Genomic DNA, 19,694 nt, shown 5'->3' with positions numbered 1-19,694 from the left:
CTGTCTATTTAAAAGAAAAATTGCCTACGTGGGAGGGGAGTAAAAGATAAAAGCCATATGGAGGAGTGCTGCTTTTGTGTTGAGAAGTGGCTGTGATTCTGCCATTATTCCAGCACAATCATTTCATGACAGCCTTGATCTATGTGTTTGCACTGGCATCACCCAGTGCAATGCATTTTAATAACATTTTGAGTGGGTTTCAGAGTGGCCCAGTGTCCTATTTTACAGACGTCAGTCCTCTGTTTGAACGTGTCCTCTATTTGAAGGTACATCTGATCCTCCTCTGTTTGAAGAGAAAGAAACAAAATAGTGTTGAGGTGCCAGTATCCTGACTGGCACCTCAACAGCAGATTGAATGGGCTGCAAATATCAGCTATGGCCCTCTCATAATACACAATTATTGCATTAGTGGTCTATTTTAATTAATGTGACAACATCCTGTGAAATCCTTAGGTTTGTAGCCTCTCTTAAATGCCAGACCATGGGATTCCCTAGAACTTTGCCATGACAATTAAAGTGGAATCATAGTGCTATAATTTTGTAGTCTAAAAGGGTCACCGTCTTTCCAACTAGATGGAAAGGATGGAAAGGATTTCTGTTCAGATTCCAGCAAGTATATCTACATTTCTATCTATTCAAAGAAACAAAGATATCCAAATGTTATATAGATCTGTGGCCCTATTTTGTGGAGTTACATTTTCTCTTTTGTAGAAATTCTTAATTAGCCACCCTGCATGGTGGCGCTACAACATGGTCTTCATTACTACCACAGTTTTATACTGAAACAGGTTTAGAAACAAAATTATTCTGACTTGGACATGACTCAGCTTTATTCACTTTGGCATGGACTGGCCTGAGCAGACCAAATTGGCTTGCATGTTAGTTGTGAGCACTAAACTATGCAGTGATGTATTGAATAACTGCAGTGCCCTGTAGGGATGACACTTTGGCACACTTTTTAAAACAGACATCCTTTAAGGCAGCACTACCTTCAAGACTCTTCCACTGAAGGAGATTTAAGCCATTTTTCTAAGGTGGCACATTCCATGGGGTCATTTGCACTCAAGCCCCTTCCACTGAAACAGAAGCACCTTTCTTAAGGTGGTACTGGGTTGTTTGCACTGAAATTTCCACCCATTGTCCCTCCAGAATTTAATTTATCTTTTAAAAAAAACATCACCCTGGGTCGTAGGAAGTGCTTTTAAATTAACCCTCGTCTTTCATAGAACCTTTGCATTGGTGATTGTAGGAAGTAGGAAGTGGTTTTAATTTAACCCTATCCCCAAGCCTCTACATTGGTGATCTGGGGAAATGGGCATTTCGGCTCCTCCCACACACGGTGCTGTTGTTTTATTTACAAGTGGGCAGCAAAAACTGTCAACAGGGATTAACATCACACAGGGAAATTGGACATTTTACCCATCTCTATGCAGGGAATTTAAAAATAAGTTAATTGCCAACTGGCTTAGGAGTTGTTGGAAACAACCCATAGTTAAAGTTTGTGTTGTGTGAAGGGCACAGTGGGTTACCATTTCTTAAATGTGTAGAAATGCTGATTTTATTGTGTGTGCATGTAAGTCCTTACATGCTATGTGACAAAATAATTCATAAGTTTAAGTGTCAGCCAAATCCAGAATAGGCACCCATAAAAATGATAAGAATATTGGGGACCACATGTTCCATACGACATATGGAAGTAAATACTTACTATGGGTTTTTTTTACATTTATTTTCTTTTCTTTCCTCTCCCCTCTTTATTTCTCTTCTGTACCCTGGCAGCATGAACAACAGTACCAGGGAAGGTTGCTTCAGGCAGAATATCTCAAGACTTTGGCAAATATTTCTTCCTTGTGGATTTTGGAGGATGTGAGAAATAATTACATTTGATTAAATATACCAGCTGTACATTAGAGGACTCTTCAATAAAACATATTGACCATTTCTTGAATGTACTACTTATTTGTACAGCTCATTGCTCTTTGGAGTCCAAAAATTAGGAGGGGCGTACATAGTGAAAATTAGCAGAAGTTTTAATTAGGTAATAAACTTATATTATACTATGTGGGTGGATGGAAAGAGAGGATCATAACCCTGTACCTACTGTGCTAATGGCCTTGTCTTTCCTATTGATGAAGTTATTCATCATTTGCCCAGCCTTGCTGTAATTCATTTGATAGTTTCAGACAATAGTGAACACGCTTTGATGTCTCCTGAAATAGTTCTTTATGGTTCTGCAAGGTTCTGCAAGATGGAAACATCTAGATCACTTAAAAAAGAGTTAGTTCACCTTTGCCAGGTAGAGGTATGCAGTAATCACTGTTTCTCTTTTGGTAAGTTGTCAAATGGTGCTAAACTTTCAAATTGCACTACCTTTTAGAACCGCAGGGAACTGAGGACAGTAAGGAATATAACCTATTTTGTCAAGTAAAAGATGTAAATAAAAATAAGACAGAAGGTAATCATCACAGACAAATTTACACAAAAGAAAAGATACAAAGGAAATGACAAAAAATAATCCAATTAAAGCAAAACAAGACAAAATCAATGCAATCTCTTATGCCAACAAATGATTGCCAAGTGTAATTCAGTTTGCTAAGCCAAAACAGACTTGATTGACCAGATTCTGTTATTTGTGATTTAGGAAACAAATGTTAATGGAGATGGAGATCTCTTTTCTATTGTTATTTAATATTTGTATTGCAGAGGCATCTCAATGCTGACCAATTTCAGGTCCAATTTCTATTAGACTAGACATTGAACCAATATGTACCAATTGTTGTTTTCTTCCCCTAAACATTTCCTCATGAAAATTATTCTAACTAATATAAAGTATTTGCAAAACAATGCCCACAAACTGGCACTGTTCATGGAATGGGGCAAGTATTGAGAAATAAGAGATGTTGTACTGGATCTCTCAAAAAGAGGAATCAAATTGCAAAGGCAGAATCCGAACAATAACCAATCCCATGCCCACCTTCCCCCACAAGGTCTAGCAGAGAAAAGAAAACAAGCTGAGTGTTCTCCGCAAAATATGTATAGGCAGGTTTATTTGCAAAATATGTTTTCATTAGAAAACATGATCTAATGGAGAAGAGAAAAGGAAGAAAGACAATGACTTCTAGAGTAATGCAGAAAAAAAGAGATGTAATAAAACAAGAAGTCATCGTGAGGCAAACAAGCAATTCATAAATGAAGGCATCCAAAGACGGTTAACTCTAATAGTTAAACTACACCCTGCACTCTTTTATATATTCTCATGCCTAAAGACAGCTAAAGACCCATCAGTTGTGGAAAGGATATGTATAAAAGCATAGCTGACTGTCCAAACTCTTCTTAGAAAATAATAATAATAATTTAGCATGCTATGGATAGATCCCTTGAAAACCACTGAAAGGACTATTTGGATCATTGGACATGAAACTGCAGTAAATAATATTTGAAAACCCCCACTAGCTCTGTGTGTTTTCAGCCAAAGTCTGGATTAAAAATAGTACAAAGAAGACAGAAACATTGCCTTTAGCACAAGTTCCAGAAGGGCACCTATGTTTGTTTCAGAAAAACAGGGAAGACTCTTGTGATATCTTAAAGCTGAAGACATTTATGGCATATGTTGACATATATAACATTCCATTTCAGTTTTAGCCGAGGAAAGATTATATCACAAAATTGCTATTCCATTACAGACAGCAGTGTACACATGACATTGTGGGATAGAACCAGGAGCAATGCCAGTTTGCCTGCCATGTCAGTCCTGTATGTTATGCACAGTTGGCTTATGCCACAAGACATTTGTTAGTGTATAAGATGTCCCATGATATGTACTTTGTTATCAGGAGTGAAACAACAGATGTGTTTCTCTATAAGTGCAATACTTTATTAAGCTTCTTTCTTTGCTTCTTTAAAAAGTCACTTAGTTTATAATAGTCAGACATACCAGCAGCCATGTTTTTCTGCACCACAGAAAGATCGGCTAGACAGTCTTATGCTGACTCTTGACAAATAAGGCAGGAGAGCCTGAGAAGGTGGGGGGAGAGGAAACGGTTCTGCTTATCAGAGAACTATTTCAAGTATTTCTAAGATTTACACTCTCTTCCCCCAGTTACTGCACTTGGTGGTTTTTGGCAGCCTCTACAGACAAGAACAATATCACAAGCAACTGCTGATCTAAATGCACGGGGAAGGTGCTTGAGATTGGAGAAGGATGAGGTTGCAGGGCTTGCTGTTGCACCTGTCTTGCTTCTCTCACTCAATGTCCTTTTTTCTTTTCTGTAAATTGATTTGCACTGTCAGATCTCTACCCAAACACTCCACTAGCCCATAGCACTCTAGGTCTTTCAGCATCTCACTAGGTTTGCTGTGTTGCCATGGGAATACAGGTATGCTTTAAATTAAACCATGACACACAATCACTTGGATATCTAATATCTAAATGATAAAAAGACCATACTCACTTGCCCCATGAAGGTCCAAAATGCAAATTCTTTCAGTCTTCTTACTGTACCTCATTGCCAATAATATTGGAAGAGGATAGTGGAAATGAGTGTTGACAAAGTGCTTAGAATCTGTTCCAGTTTTGATAAACACTGAAAGACATTAACTGGGGCAGAAATGGTACTGGAACTTAAGGGGCTGAGGAATACTGTCACCATTGCGATGCACTCCTCACACCTCAAGCTGCTAAGAGTTGCTTGTGCGCCTGTTGCAATGTTGTGTTCTGTATTCCAATCAGAGTCTTGTTTCCTGAGAACACTATCCTCTGTCAATCTGGATAAATGACCTACTGTAACAGGCTGTAGAGTACAACTGTACATCAATAAAGCAGAGCCCACTCACATAAAAGTCACACAGTTTTATTAGTGTTGCAGGTATTGAAGTACCCACGAGATTTTAACCATTTAGGCATGGCCTGTTTGCTACTAGAAACACTGGTGAAGCCACTGCAAACTGGAATGAGTGGAATAAAGCATGGAACTCATTTGAAATAGCATGGGATGCAGACTGTGCTTCTAAAAGTGACAGATTTACACTAAGGATGAAAAATTTGTCACTTTCATTTTCAATGCATTTCTCATAACTTCATCAGCATTTTTTTCCTATCCAAGTTCTGCGTTAGATTATAACATTTGCTTTCTTCCTCTATGTACATTCATCTTTTAATACACCTTTTCCTCCAAATGTACATAAATATACATTTTTAATCATGCACATTTTTAAGCATATGCATTGTTTCATTATCATTTTTCTCCATTGGAACACATTATGATCATTAGAAATATATAGAATTTCAAGGCAGGATGTACTTCTATTTCATTGCTAATTTCAGGAGCTACAAAAGAGATATTCATATAAAAATACAAAAACCTCATGCTCTTCATTATTTCCTCATGCAAATAACTCCTGAATTCAAAGCCTACTGTTGTTCATGGATTTAAGACAGACATGGTTTCCTTGCATAAGATGGCAGCTAAAATTCTTTGCTGTACATATACGGTATTTCTCATCATGAGTGTGATCAGTGTGATGCTTCTTTAAAAATGCACTACTACCACTCAGCCATAAAGTCACGTGGAGATATGAGTTTGCATACATGGTGCCTCCTCCATCTAAGTATGTTCTAGCCATGAGTGCAACAGCAATAGTACCAGCTATATCCATTCCAAAAGCACCTGCACAAGGAAACACTAAGCAGTCAGCTAGTACATGAACTTGCCTTGGCTCATCACAGTAAATGAAGCAGACAAAAGCCTGCCATCCTCAACTGACAGACTGAGAGTACAATATCATTCAGGACAAACATGTCACCTAGGTGTATATATAGATTAAAGACAGGAACTCCTCCTCTTTGTACTCTGATGGGTTCTGACATAAAGATGTGAAACAGAATAAAAATAGCAAGGGTCAATGCAATGACAGCAACACTGTCACCACCAGAATGATGTTGGCGCCATTTAAATGATTTTGAAGGACCTAGCCCTTGTTATAGTATTTCACCAAGCACTGTAAGAAAGCTTTTTCTTACAGAAGGAGGAAAGGCAGTCAAAGAATTTAAAATAATGCAGTTCTGAAGATAACTTGAGAGACCTTAGATGAACTGGATGAACCCAAATGTATCCAGGAAAATAATTCTTCAAGCACTCTGTGAATTCTTTGTTTATAGAAAAGCAAAAATAAAATAAAAGATAAATAGTCACAGATGAAACAGTTCACTTGTCTTTGTATAGACGGGTAAAATATGGAAAAGCTTGTTCAATTGAATACCACTAAGGATTTTGAGAAAAATCTGCTTGTTTGGCTTTCTTCTCTTGTCATATTTTTAAAGATATGCATTTCCAGTGTGAAAAGGAAACAGTTCAAATTAGATCAATCAAACAGAAATTTAGAGAAAATAATGCATTATTGTAAGCTTCAAATTATTTTCTACTCATGGTGACCCTAAGGAGACTATCATGGGGTTTTCTCAGCTAGATTTGTTCAGAACAATTTTACCTTTGAGAAAGCAGAATGGACTCATACTTTTCTGGTTAGGCCGCAGCCTTTAGAGACAGTGAGCCGGCTTCCATCTTAGTGAGGGAAATGCAAGGAAAGTCAGATCAGCAGAGGGGAGGAGTTTAGCTATGCCAGGATTGGCTAGGACAGATGGGAGGAGCTGGAGCTGTCAGTGAAAAGAGGCAGGCAGCTTCTGACAGAGAGGGAGAAGGGATTTAACATCACTGAGAGAAGGGATTTAACTTCAGAGGGAGAAGGGTTTTAACAACTGAAGAGAAATGTTGGATTTTAAGCTGAAGGGAGAGGGTATTTTTCGAGTGAGCTGAAGATTTCCTGAGGGAGAGTGTTTTGAAGGCAGGTGGGGCTATAGAGTGGCCTGGAGAGCCAATAGCCGCCTGTGAACTGGTGTGGGAGAAGAACACACTGGTTGTCTGTACTCTCTAAAGGCCACAGTATTCTAGTGGGATCTAGATACACTGAGGAGACAGATAGGTTTAGTCTGTTTGAAGGAATTTGCTCACGTCGAAGTACAGATACCCAGTTGGGGAATTCAGCAAGCTTGTTAAGACTTAGTAACCATTTAAGAAGATCGTGCTGTGTTAACCATATACGCTTTTGTAACTCAAAGAAGATTCCAGTTGTTTGTTCTAGTAATTATAAATAAACTTTGTTCTAGTTCAACTTTACATGAAGTCCTCATGTTGATTCATTTCATCAAGTCAGTTCCAGTAATCTCTAACATCTTTTGGCATCAGACACTTTAGTGGGAGTTAAAGGAAGGGCTGGGGCACAACAAGCTTTACCTCAGACATAACATCAAGTTAAATTCTCAAAATCTATTTGAGTGGTGGCAGTAATACCTTAATACACATTGAGCTTTGTGACAGGTGTCCAGTTGGAGCCTTAGAAAACAAAGTCTTCTACTCCGTTCCTTCAAATTGGTATCAACGGCTGAATGGTCATTCAGTCCGGTTTACATAGATGAACAGCTGTGTGCAATATAACAGCCGAAAGAACGTGAGAGTGTGTGTGCTAGGGAATAAATTAGAAGTATTATTCCTTAGAGCTCAGGCTGATCATTGCACATGACTTGCCTAGGGTCACCCAGTGAGTTTCCATGCCTTAGAGGGGATCTGAACCCTCATCTCTCCAAGCCCCAGATTCTCAAATGGATTTTACACACATGATTCATATAAACTCACACTCAGTTGGGCAGCTAGGGTTGGTGTCACCCAGTATGGTCACCCATGGTGCCACCCCCATGAAACTCCTCCAGACCATATTTATTTATTTATTTACAATATTTCTATTCTGCCTTTCTCAGCCTGAAGACAACTCAAGGCATCTTACAAGTTGGCAGCAATTCAATGCCATAACAATCACAGTGTACAATTAAAAACATTTAAAGCAACACTATAAAATCAATACAATACTATTAAAAACATAAAATAACCAATGCCTTCCTGTTAATCACATTTCCCAGTAGCATTGTCTAAGCCATTCCATATTTCAGACTTACATAATTCCATATTTGTCTATTGCCCTGCATTTCCACTTTGAGTCGCCTGAGGGCTGAGAAAAGCAGTATATAAATAAAGTAAATAGTAAATCAATCAATAAATAAATTAATAATAATAATAAATAAATTTCCAAAGGCCTGTTCAAAGAGCCAGCAATTTTTTTAAAAAAAACCAGCAATTATACCTAAGATGTCTGAGATAAGAGGAAAAATGAATGTAATTAGAGGTGATTTGTATGAATGATAGATCTCCAAGTACCTCTGTTATCAACAGCCTACTGAAGTATGGCAAAGTGAGGGCTGCAGCTTGTTGGAATGAGCGATCTGCTTGTAATCCAGTCTTCCTCATTTCTTACTGCCTTTTACCTTGCCAAACACAGTTACTCTTTCTAGTAATTTCGTTTCATGATATGTCCAAAGTACAACAGTTCAGTTTATGCATCTTGCTTTTAGGGAGAGCAAAGGCTTGATTTGCAATAGTAACTATTCATTTGTCTTTTTGGCAGACCACTAGTTTCCACCGAACTCTTCTCCTGCCCCACATTTCAAACAAAAATATTTTCATCCAATCAGTTTTCTTCACTATTCAGCTTTCACAACCATACATAGTGGACATGCAATGGCATGGATAACAGATCTTGTTAAGTCCTTTCAAGTCTAATCTTCTTCCAAAATCTTTGATAATTTCAATATCTTCAGAGTCCACTTTAAAGTTACATGAATAATCTATGCTCATTACAATGGGCCTGCCATATATGATGTGTGGATTCAACCCATCACAGACTCAAAATCGCAGACTGTACACAATACACAACAGCTGTGCTGTATTTTACACAGCACATTTGTGAGGCTGGAGAGGCTACAGAAAGATGCAAGTATGAGGAATCTAATATGCTCCATTTGTGCATGTGCACATAGATAGGCAATATGATTGAGGGCAGCATGTCCAGGGGAAAGCCGCATGCATTAGCTCCTTTCCCTTGCAGTTAGATTGGGGCAACTGTATTGTCCACCCAATTTTGTGGAGAACTCTAATTAGTAGTGTGACCATAGCAGCTGGAAACAGCAGTACTGTGGTTGTGAAAATCTCTACTGAATATTTCCAAGCCCAGAAATATTGATCAGCATCCTACTAGTGACTAGATGTGCACAAGTACCATTATGTACAAGGCACAGAGGGATGTTCTCTTATCCTTATGGTTTGTCCAAAAACCTCCTGCACACAACAGCCTCAATGGGGGAGTGCAGCAGTGACTGCTGCTTTTTCTTAACTGAGGGAATGAGTGAGGGATTCAGAATACAGTGCAGTATTCAGGAAAAAAAGACCTCCCATATAAATCGCTTATTCATAAAATGATGTAGGGCAGAAGTGGAGGCAATGGCAAGCCCCAGCTGGCAGGCATAGTTTGCACTCCCCTGATTCCAGAAAGCCTGTGAGCCAAGAACGACGTGAAGAACAGTATTTCTCAACCATAGAGCAACAGAGATTGAGAGATCGTTTTGCTGTTCTTATGAGGACCGAGACCTGCTGTACATGTGTCCTGGCATGATTAGCCAGGAGATGAGGAGAGCGATGGGACTAGCCTGCTTTTAAGAGGCAGCCTCAGCCTCCACCATCCCACCTCCTTACACTGTGTAATAATTTTTATTGCTATGGGGCTGGGTAGAGATCCCCCCTTATGGGTTTTTTTCACCTACCCTACACTGTTGTGGAGAATTCGACAATTAGCTAAAGGTAGTGTCTTAAATAAATCTCCATGGCAGGTGTTGGGGAGAGATACAAACTGGTGATACACCTTCTGGCACATCTGTGTAGGATGGGAATTTGTAACTGCCTCTCAATACCTCGGGATATGGGGGGTTGGAGAAAAATCTCCTGTTCTCCTAGTCTCTGGGTCTTTGCCCTCACTGGAGGCCCAGCCTCTCTCTCACCAAATTGCACCCCCTTTTTAGATTTGCTAATCAGCAAAAACAATTAAATAGACAAAAGTTAATAAAGTTGAGCTTATTTTATTCCATCTTTCGATGTTGGATCACTTACTTCCTCAGGTTGGGCAGCAAATGAGCAAAAGCTCCTGAGCTGCCACCTTGAAGGCAGAATTGAGCAGCTGTTGTTCCCCAGAAGCCAGGCATGTAGCCGGGGGGGGGGGGGGGCTCGGGGGGCTTCAGCCCCTCCCCCCCCCCGAAATTCTCATGGTGGTTCGCGAAAAGGCCTTACTGGTGCATTATTTAAACTGTTATGTTTATTCATATCATGATCTGATCACCATACTCAATATATCCCATATGCAGGCCCGTAGCGAGGGGGGGGGGTTAGGGGTTCAAACCCCCCCCCCTGAAATGTTTCAGATTTTTTTTTAAGAAACCTGGTTTACTCATGAATTTTAACTGGTTAACCAAATCCCCATGCTAAGTCTATGAGATGCAAAAAATCAAGAGTCCCTCCAGAACTGCAAGCACTATCTCAAGCAAATATTAGCAATTTATTCACACTGTCATTACTTGCAGCAATAGCTGATGTAGTTGTTCTGGTACAGCTGTACCAGGAGCTCCAACTTTATTTGCTTTGTATTAAATGTTTGCTTGCAGTCCTAGGTTTCAGGGTGGCTGCTTTGGTTGCAGTCATAGGGCAAGTCACCTGTCCTCATTGTTAAGTTTTGGTTCCGCCCCTTGCTCAGGGCAATTGGGAAGGGAAGGGAGCCATTTTTAGTTAGTCTCAGCAAGGTAAGCTTATATATAGGATGTGTGCAAGCTTCCCCTGTACAAAAGCTTCAACCCTTAAGACCTTCTGGGGGAGAAAGGTCTTAAGAGTCTCCAAAGAATTTCCAGGAAAACAGCCCTAAAGACCAAAGAACTCCAGCTGGAGAACATCTACTGCCTTGCTGGTAGGTCCACTCAGCGTTCGAGACGCAGTTCGACCCGGTAGCAGAGCCCACATCAATAAGGGTTAGATTACAGTCAGCCTGGGAGAAGTTAAAAAGGGGATTTTCCTTTAAAGAAGAAGTTATTGAAGACAGTTGCCTGTCCTTCGTGGGCAAGATTAGGAATTCACCAGTTGCCTAAAAGATTGGAATCATTTGCTTAATTTTACTGAAGACAAGAAAAGTTTCTGTTTGATTGTTCATTAATAAAAGACTTTGTTGTACTTCTCAAGCCATCTAAAGACTGTTTGTGGTAGAAACCTCTGAGAACTTCTCCTTGGGCCCCCTGGCTTCCCGCTGGACAAAGGTTGCACATCCTGTTCTAAAGACCATTATTTACAGGCCCAGTGCACGACAGAACAGTAGTGAAGCAACCAAGTTGGGGGGGGGGGGGTGTTGAATGCTCTCATTAAGGAGGCCAGACTTGGTGGAGGTGGTTGACAAGGGCAGAGCTGCAGGCTATTGAAGGCTGCTCTGCCCTCTACTGTGCTCTTTGCTTCAGCGTGAGCTAGGAGGCAGATTTCAACCCCCCCCCCCCGTGAAATTTTCAACCCCCCCCCCCCAATTTTCAACCCCTCCTGAATTTTTTTTCTGGCTACAGCCCTGCCCATATGCATGGGGGTATTGGGGTAATGATACAAAAGGTTTGCTAGGCTAGACCCTCTTTCACTCAGACTCAGCCCCCCCTGAAACTCAGCCCCCCCAAACCCACCCTCCCCCGAAAAAAATTCGCACCCCCCCCCCCCCGAAACGAAATCCTGGCTACGGGCCTGCCAGACGCACAGATGCCTAGAGAATGTGTGTCTAGCAGCACGCCTGAGAACCACATATCCCCTCCCTTATTTGCTGTTTCCCTATGCCATGTTATTAATAGCAATTTCATCATCCAATTATTATTTTTTTAGCTATCTACACTGTGCCCTGGAAACAAACTCCTGTGGAGACCACCCACTGAATTTGGTTTCCTTAATGTTCAACTTAAAATCCGCATTTCACTTTGTTTTTGACTTCAGTAATTGCTCAAACTCTTTGATATTTTCTGCTGGTGTCATCTGTATACCTGAAATTGTCAATATTCTTTCTTCCAATTTTCATGCCTTCTTCCTCAAAAAAACTCTAATCCGGTTTTTCATGTGCTACATTCAGCCAGCATGTTTAAACAGATAGGGTGACAAAGTACAGTCTTGCCTGATCCTCTTGCCAATTGGAAATCCTTACAATTTTTTTGGTGGTATCTTGTCCTGGATACAGTTTACACATCAGGACAATCAAATATTGTAGTATACTTATTTCTTTAAGAGCGATCCATGACCTTTCATGATCTACACAACCAAAGGTTTTGTGCAATAACCTAGAAAACACAGAGTTATTTTCTTTTGAATTTTTTGGTATGCTCTATTATCCAACATAAATTATGTTTGCAATATGATTCTTAATGCCTCTTCTTCTTCTGAACCCAGCTTGGAAATTTTGAATATCCCACCCCATATATGATAAAAAAAATGTTGTTGCTGGAATTTTAATGTCAGTTTGCTTTCATGAAAGATTTGCAATGATCCTGTGGTTACTGAAATCCATGATATCCTTTTTCTTAGAGACTGCAATGTTAGCTGAGCGTTTCTAGTCTGTGGGCCCTTGTTTTATTTTCTATATTTGCTAACATATTTTAACTTCAAGCATTTCTATTAGAATGCCATCTGTTCCTAGTGGATTATTTCTCCCAAACATATACCCAGTTATTACTGTATTTACTCAAATCTAGTGTGCTACTGAATCTAATGCGCACCTCAAATTTCAAGACCAAAAAACCAAAAAAATGGATTTGCTCCCAAATATAATGTGCAGCAGAAAGAAACCCCTTTAGCCAATTTTACTGCTCCTAAAATACCACTATGAAAGACAGAAATTACAATAACAATAATAATATCAAACATCGAATAGAAACAACAATTTCCCAGTTCCTTGGGGCAAATAGATTAATCATTGCTCAAAATATCTATTGAGCTGGTGGGGTGAGCAGGGCACAGATATGGATGGTAACTATTTATCAGAGGTGTGTGTTGTTCATTCGTTCAGTCGTCTCTGACTCTTCGTGACCTCATGGACCAGCCCACGCCAGAGCTCCCTGTCGGCCGTCACCACCCCCAGCTCCTTCAAGGTCAATCCAGTCACTTCAAGGATGCCATCCATCCATCTTGCCCTTGGTCGGCCCCTCTTCCTTTTTCCTTCTACTTTCCCCAGCATAATTGTCTTCTCTAGGCTTTGCTGTCTCCTCATGATGTGGCCAAAGTACTTCAGCTTTGTCTGTAGTATCCTTCCCTCCAATGAGCAGTCGGGCTTTATTTCCTGGAGGATGGACTGGTTGGATCTTCTCGCAGTCCAAGGCACTCTCAGAACTTTCCTCCAACACCACAGTTCAAAAGCATCGATCTTCCTTCGCTCAGCCTTCCCTAAGGTCCAGCTCTCATATCCATAGGTTACTACAGGGAATACCATGGCTTTGACTATGCGGATCTTTGTTACCAGAGTGATGTCTCTACGCTTTACTATTTTATCGAGATTGGACATTGCTCTTCTCCCAAGAAATAAGCGTCTTCTGATTTCCTGGCCACAGACTGCATCTGCAGTAATCTTTGCGCCTAGAAATACAAAGTCTGTCACGGCCTCCAAATTTTCTCCCTCTATTTCCCAGTTGTCAATCATTCTTGTTGCCATAATCTTGGTGTTTTTGATGTTTAGCTGCAACCCGGCTTTTGCGCTTTCTTCTTTCACCTTGATTAGAAGGCTCCTCAGCTCCTCCTCGCTTTCGGCCATCAGAGTGGTGTCATCTGCATATCTGAGGTTGTTAATGTTTCTTCCAGCAATTTTCACCCCAGCTTTGCATTCATCCAGCCCCGCACATCGCATGATGTGTTCTGCATACAAGTTAAAAAGGTTGGGTGAGAGTATGCAGCCTTGCCGTACGCCTTTCCCAATCTTGAACCAGTCTGTTGTTCCGTGGTCAGTTCTTACTGTTGCTACTTGGTCCTTGTACAGATTCCTCAGGAGAGAGACAAGGTGGCTTGGTATGCCCATCCCACCAAGAACTTGCCACAATTTATTATGATCCACACAGTCAAAGGCTTTAGAGTAGTCAATGAAGCAGAAGTAGATGTTTTTCTGAAACTCCCTGCCTTTCTCCATTATCCAGCGGATATTGGCAATCTGGTCTCTTGTTCCTCTGCCTTTTCTAAACCCAGCTTGAACATCTGGCAACTCTCGCTCCATGTATTGCTGGAGTCTTCCTTGCAGGATCTTGAGCATTACCTTACTGGCATGAGAAATAAGGGCCACTGTACGGAAGTTTGAGCAGTCTTTCACATTTCCCTTTTTTGGTATGGGGATATAAGTTGATTTTTTCCAGTCTGATGGCCATTCTTGTGTTTTCCATATTTGCTGGCATATGGCATGCATCACCTTGACAGCATCCTCTTTTAAAATTTTGAACAGTTCAGCTGGGATCCTGTCGTCTCCTGCTGCCTTGTTGTTAGCAATGCTTCTTAAGGCCCATTCAACCTCACTCCTCAGGATGTCTGGTTCTAATTCACTCACCACATCGTCAAAACTATCCTCAATATTATTATCCTTCCTATACAGATCTTCTGTATAGTCTCACCACCTTCTCTTGATCTCTTCAGCTTCTGTTAGGTCCCTGCCATCTTTGTTTCTTATCATACCAATTTTTGCCTGAAATTTACCTCCAATGTTTCTAATTTTCTGGAAGAGGTCTCTTGTCCTTATCAGAGGTATAATGGTAATTATACCAATTCCTCCTCCTCCTCCTTGGAAGCCAGTGTGCAAAGGAACATCTTCAGCTGTTTCTTGAAAGCCCTTTTCAGTGGTTCAAGTTTTCAGTACCAGGTTGAAATCCCATGTGGGAGGCTCAAGAACCATTAGTGGAGTCTGTCCAGTTAATCCTCAAAGAAACTTTTAGCATGAGGACTGGACAGAGAGAGGGAAATAAAATAGAAAGAATGTACAAGAAGGAAGGAGAGAAACAAGACTTACAAGAAAAGGCAGAAAGAGGGAAAGAGAATAGAAAGGTGCAAGAAGGAAGGGGAGAAAGAAACCTTGAAAGATGTTGGGTTTCATCCCTAGACTGCACAAGTTCTTGTGTCATCAAGTTTTTAGTCCTCAATGAGTAGCTAGACTAGAGACAGGGCTAAGCTGAGGGATTCCTTTCTCCCACATTCCTACGCATGTTTCCCAAAAGGGGTTTGTCTTTCCTTTTCACTGCTAGCCACTGTCTCCTCCCGCTTAGTTGATGTAGTAATGGAATTTCTGTGAGGGAACTCCCCCTTAAGTTTAAAGTGCTCCTGGGTTGATCGTGCAATCTCCACCATTTTATTCTATTGCTTTTCTGTCTCCCTGTGAGGATGCACACTTTGCCTCTCTCAAAATGTAGCTGCGTGGACATTTTACCTTTCACCTACTTTAGAAGATGAGATTTAGTAAGCTAGTTAGCTCCAAGATTTTTCTATCAAGAATGTATTTCTTTTTAACTTCAATAAATATTTTTGAACCAAAATTCTGACTCTGCAATCCCGAGCCATTCTAAGGAATAGAAGGCTATCCCTTCTCACCACACCTAAGTTTCTGCTGGATATGAAGTTTGCTCCTGGTATTCTGCTATATTTTTGGTGGAATTACTGTAACTGAGGTTTATTTTTGAGCCTAACAACTCAGATTCCCCAACAAACAAAAAGGCAGAGAGAAGGAAAGAGAATAGAATGCAGGTACAGGAAAGAAAAGACAGAGAGAAGAAAGGGCGGAAGGGAGAGAAAGAGAAAGAAGGAAAGGAACTCTGTGTTAGCAGAGCCAAGGTGGGCTCCACTGAGGGGGAGACCCTGGGAAGTCTAGGCAAAGGAGGCCACCTTCACCTCCTCCTCCTCAGCTTCAAGGACTGTGGCTAATGAGGCAGTGGCCCTGGCAAGCCAAGGAGGAATATGCAAAGCTGGCCGCAGTACCTTCAAAAGTTGTCACCTCTACCTCCTTGGCTCCTGGGGCTGCTCAGTGCTTCGCCAGCCTGCTCCTTTGACAGTAAACCCTTTCGCCAGCTGCTTTGCTGGCTCACCTCTTTGGTAGCCACTTTGCTGTGAGAGGAGTGGGATTGAGGCACTGCATAGCTCTGCCTGCCCTGACTAAGAGGAGCTTGGCATTGGTGCTAAGAAGAGGAGGGCAGTTTAGGTGTGATTGTAATGTGTCATCTAATACAGTACACGCCTCAATTTTGACTAATCAATTTAGCCGAAAAGCTGCACACTAGAATCGTGTAAATATAGTATTAATTGTACAATTTGGAAGGAACTAACTACAAATGACTAGTGACACATAAATAATTATGTTTCTAACAACTATGACATTCCTAAATCATATCTAAGAAGAGATATCACTTCCTTTGTAATGTAATTGAGAGGTTATATAATGACTACCTTTAAACAGCTGATTTGCTATGTAGACGATGATGCAAACAAAATTTCTTCTATTTCAGACATCAGGATATGGACTGATGGAATCAAACTATAGTGGACCCTTGGTATCTGCTGGGGTTTTGTTCAAGGACCTTCGGTATATATCAAAATTGTAGCTGTTTAGATCCCATTAAATACAATGGCATAAGAAATGGTGCCCCTTATATAAAATGGAACACTTATATAAAGTGTTAGAGACAGCCTGAAAACCTGTTAAATGGCTGGAGCTACAACAGAGGATGCCTACACATTAGAATAGCCTTTGGTTCGTGAAAAAAAATCAGGATTTGCTTTTCAATTGTTGTTGGTTGAATCTATGGATATAGAACCTGTGGTCACAGAGGGACAACTGTATAAGAAAAAAAATATCTTAATATTATGGGGGGATTGCTGCCAGCAAGACTTGTTTGTTGATTCACCTTTATTTGAAGTTTTAAAATTAAATATAGGTTGGATGGATGTTTCTTGGGAGTGTAGTAGCCATCTCAGGAGAGCATGGCAGGAGCTTGATTAGATGCGTCTTGAAGTTCCTAAACTCTGTAATTTTATGATTCTATGAGCTACTTTACTGAAAAGCTTCCACAAGCAATTTCAAGGTATATCCCATAACCCAAAACAGTTCCTGGCACAAGTAGAGTTATGAATCTGTTTCTCCAATCTTTTCTCAACTATTTTTTCTGTCTTCTTTATCACCTAGGCTTCATAACAACTTATCTCCCAGCTACCAGGTCATCCAATATACTGGAATAAAATCTTGTTATACCAGGATTCAGGTAGCAGAATAAAAACTTCAAAATATGGAAAAGCTGCTCAAGCTAAACACGCATGTCCTTCTTCCTACACACCAATTACAGCAAGGTTGAAGAAGATGCAGACTTCTAAAACTGGTACTATTGCAACTCCCATCTGTTCCAGTGAATAGTGTGGGATAAGATGAATCACAGTCCAATAAAATATAAAGGGAAAATCTTTCACCCTCCTAAGCTAGAGCATTGATATTTGCTGAGCTAATTCGAAACAGAGGAAACAGCTATTCTAGACATACAGATTTGGCTGGGTAATCTGTATTTATCATGCTGCTTCTAATATTTCCACAGTATGAATATGAGGAATAAGAGTATTTCTGACCCTATTTTATTTGAAATTAAATATTTAGTTAAGGCAATTCTTAGGACTACTGAGCAGATATTTGAACAGTTAATCTATAATAGTCAAGAAAAGATTGGAAGACATTGTTATAATCTCTAACTAGGTGTTAAATGATTAAAAGGACATAAGAAGTGCCCATTTATAGTACTTAAAAATGAGTTTTTAATAAATCCAGAGCCCCATGGATATGATTTTCCATATGAACTTCAGTATTTTAACTATAATATCATTGGGTTGTTGTAGGTTTTTCTGGGCTATATGGCCATGTTCTGGAGGCAATTTTTCTCCTGACGTTTCGCCTGCATCTATGGCAAGCATCCTCAGAGGTAATGAGGTCTGTTGGAACTAGGAAAAATGGGTTTATATATCTGTGGAATTACCAGGGTGAGACAAAGGATTTTTGTTTGCTGGGGCTAGCTGTGAATGTTTCAGCTGATCACCTTGATTTGCATTCAATGGCTTGGAAGCGCCTGGGGGGATAATATCATTGTTTTGCATGGGGCTCAGTATATGGAAAAGTAATAATTTTTGTCACTTAAAGGCTTTAAGTGGGCAGTTGGTTCCTGAAGATCAGTTTCTTTTTTGGGGAGGCAAGTATTTCTTTCCATCTCCAACCCCAGGCAGAGCATGGACAAGAGAGAAACTATGACTGAATAAGATTCAATCATGGGAATTTCCCCCTTTTTAAAATATATTTCCCAGCCTCTTCCAGTTGTCATCACGCATACATAAAACCCTATGAGAGTGTGTTACATTTGTCAGTAGAAGAGACAATTATATCTATTCATGCTGCAGTCCAGACAAGCACTATTGCCCCTGCCCAATACCTGTAATGAAACAAGGCATCATTAAACAATTACCAACCTTGACCATGATTACCAAGGTTGAACCTCTTTAGCACTTAGATGGGAAAGCATCAGAGATCTTCATTTAGGACTAAGAATGAATCTGTCCTAAAACCAAAGAGAGTTCAGCCAGTCAGAGTTGAGAACACTGGGATGGATGGACTAGCCATCTTATTTTGTGTAAACCTGCCTCCTATGTTGAAAATGTACGGTTTTACTGTTAAGTATCACATCACATTTGGATTTGTGTTGTCAAGCCATGCTACCACCCTCACCCCTGAAAGATCTATAGTTTACCAAGAGATTGCAAGCAAATATATAACTTTTTCTTTTTATTAAAAAACCTTTTTGGAGAACTGGAGTTGCAAAATGTTAAAGCGTAGACACTCTGGAATGGGCCTAGCAGCAGCTGTACCCTACAAACTCTATCATGTCTAACCCTTGAAAAAAATGTACTGATTTGATGATTTTTATACAACTTGTGTCTTCTATGTACTGTGTACTGTGTCAATTCCTATTAGATGAAGTGCACAAACTCTTCCTAATACAGTCGAGTCTCACTTATCCAACCTTCACTCATCCAACATTGTGTATTATCCAACGCAGTCTGCCTCCCACCCTGATCCACACCTGTTTCAATATGTTATGATGTTTTGGTGCTAGATTCGTAAATACAGTAACTACACAATGTTAGAGTGTATTGAACTACTTTTTCTGTCCATTTGTTGTAAAACATGATGTTTTTGTGCTTAATGTGTAAAATCATAACATAATTTGACTTTAATAGGCTTTTCCTTCATTCCTTCTTATTATCCAACATTCTGCCGGCCCATTTATGTTGGATAAGTGAGACTCTACTGTATTTGTGTCAAAATGTAACTTGAAGGTAGCCACCACTTCATATCCCCTGTTTGCATAATCTCCTGGGAAAGGGGACCTCTGCCAAGAACCCTCTAGCTATTTCCAAGTCAGATAACTATGTGAACCATTGTGTGTATGCAGGGGCAGCTCAACCCATTACGCAAAGTAAGCATTTGCAGTATAGTTGATTTTGCCCAGGGGCGCTCTTGAGGCGCTCTTGGGGGAAAATAGACCTTGACATATGCGAGTTGTAGTTACTGGGATGTATAGTTCACCTAAAATCAAAGAGCATTCTGAACTCCACCAATGATGGAATTGAACCAAATATGGCACACAGAACTCCCATGACAAACAGAATATATATATCAATGATTGGGTTTTTTTTTGGGGGGGGGGGGTGCCA

At 40.3% G+C, this 19,694-nt stretch overlaps 1 long non-coding RNA gene across 1 annotated transcript in view; it reads right to left on the bottom strand.

Annotated features, from left to right (window-relative positions):
- Positions 1-6,564, bottom strand: part of LOC137096575 (uncharacterized) — a 50,056-nt gene extending 43,492 nt beyond the window's left edge. Inside the window, exon 1 of the long non-coding RNA XR_010909538.1 lies at positions 6,487-6,564. This is a non-coding gene — a long non-coding RNA (uncharacterized lncRNA). The remainder of the gene's footprint in view (positions 1-6,486) is intronic.
- Between the last annotated feature and the right edge of the window lie 13,130 nt (positions 6,565-19,694).

This window comes from Anolis sagrei, chromosome 1, assembly GCF_037176765.1.
Source record: "Anolis sagrei isolate rAnoSag1 chromosome 1, rAnoSag1.mat, whole genome shotgun sequence".
NCBI classification, from domain to species: Eukaryota; Metazoa; Chordata; class Lepidosauria; order Squamata; family Dactyloidae; genus Anolis; species Anolis sagrei.
This window is presented reverse-complemented; position numbering and strand designations above follow the sequence as displayed.